The sequence below is a fragment of the Lissotriton vulgaris genome, chromosome 4_1, assembly GCF_964263255.1.
Source record: "Lissotriton vulgaris chromosome 4_1, aLisVul1.2, whole genome shotgun sequence".
NCBI lineage: Eukaryota > Metazoa > Chordata > Amphibia > Caudata > Salamandridae > Lissotriton > Lissotriton vulgaris.
The window spans coordinates 2,016,831,311-2,016,833,036 of record NC_141691.1 but is presented as its reverse complement, the minus strand read 5'-3'; the positions used below and the strand labels follow the sequence as shown (position 1 = coordinate 2,016,833,036).

Below are 1,726 nucleotides of genomic sequence, written 5' to 3'. Positions count from 1 at the left end.
GAGTTTTTGTAACTTTGAAAAGCGTTTTTTAGAATTAATTTATCTAACTTTCTTTGCAGGTATTTTTCGGCGGCGAGGCGTGGTAACGATTTCTGGGCGTGGTAACGATTTCCGGTCGCCATTTTGTCTTGGGATTCTTGGCTCGATCGCTGTCTGTCTCCGTGGTACGATGGATTTCAGGTATGCGATTTACATTTTTATGTAATTGTAATTTCTTTTATATGTGTTCAGCCTATTTTGTTTATATTGTAATGTATTTATTTTTTAGGCCTGTTCTCTCTAGTGTTTTTGTGTCGGGTCTCCTCCGTGGCGTGACGACTTGCAGGTAAGCGATGGTGTGTTTTGTAATAGTGTTTTCGTGTCGGGTACGCAATTTACATTTTCATATAATACTTATTTGGTTTACAAGTGTTTAGCCTATTTGTTTTATATATTTTGCGCCTGTTCTCTCTAGTGTTTCCGTGTCGGGTCTCCTCCGTGGCGTGACGACTTGTAGGTAAGCGATGGTGTGCTTTGTAATTTACATTTTTATGTCATTGTAATTTCTTTTATGTGTTCAGCCTATTTTGTTTATATTGTAATGTATTTATTTTTTGGGCCTGTTCTCTCTAGTGTTTTTGTGTCGGGTCTCCTTCGTGGCGTGACGACTTGCAGGTAACTGATGGTGTGTTTTGTAATTAATAAATGACTGTCCCTTTTGAATGACTGGGAGTTTTTTTAACTTGGAAAAGGTATTTTTGAGTTTATTTATCTTCCTTTCTTTGCAGGAATTGGGCGGCGGCGGCGTGGTAACGATTTCCGGTCGGCATTTTGTCTTGGGATCTTTGGCTGTCTGTCTCCGTCTCCGTGGTACAAGGGATTTCAGGTACGCGATTTAAATTGTAATGTAATTAGTATTTCTTTTACAGGTGTTCAGCCTTTTTGGTTTATATTCTTTTAATGTTTCTTTTTTGGGCTGTTCTCTCTAGTGTTTCCGTGTAGCCTGCCGTGACGTGTCGGGTTTCCTTCTCCGTGGCCGAACGACTTTCAGGTAAGCGCTGTGGTCATGTATTAGTGCGACTCGGTGTAGATAGATTGGAATGTAATTTGTATTTTCTTACAGGTGTTGTAGATTGTAACGTAACAGGTGTTCAGGCTATTTGGTTTATGTTCTTCTAATGTTTCTTTTTTGGCCTGTTCTCTCTAGTGTTTCCGTGTCGGGTCTCATCCGTGGCGTGACGACTTGCAGGTAAGCGATGTGTTTTGTAACTAAAAAATTACTGTCACTTTGGAATACCCGGAGTGTTTTTTTACGTTTGAAAAGTAATTTCTGACTTCATTTATTTTCCTTTATTTGCAGGAATCTGTCGGCGGCGCGGTGGGGGTAACTATTTCCGTTAGCCATTTTGTTTTGTCATCTTTGACTCGCTGTCTCCGTCTCCGTGGTGCAAGGACTTTCAGGTAGGTGATTTTGTTTTTTTTCCAAAGTAATAAGTGTAGCTCATGTGTTTTTGTTCGCCATTTTGTCTGGTGATCTTGGCCTGACTATTCAGGTAAGTGCGACTCGTAGTACATACTTTGTAATGTAATTACTGTTTTGTTACAGGTAACTTCATGCTCCTTTGCTTATAATCTTGGAATATATTTTTGTTTTGCAGCTCTCTCGTGTTTCCTTTATATGTTCGGACGTGGCCTCCGTGCGCTTTGTTCGTGGTGCAAGTAAGCTATTTAACCTGTTCGATATTAA

General features: G+C 40.0%; 1 long non-coding RNA gene across 1 annotated transcript; it reads left to right on the top strand.

Moving 5' to 3' along the window:
* Positions 1-761: 761 nt before the first annotated feature.
* LOC147724887 (uncharacterized) lies at positions 762-1,726 on the top strand. Its single transcript, XR_015310114.1, has 4 exons — positions 762-865; positions 969-1,030; positions 1,187-1,228; positions 1,340-1,726. It is a non-coding gene; the product is annotated as an uncharacterized LOC147724887 (long non-coding RNA).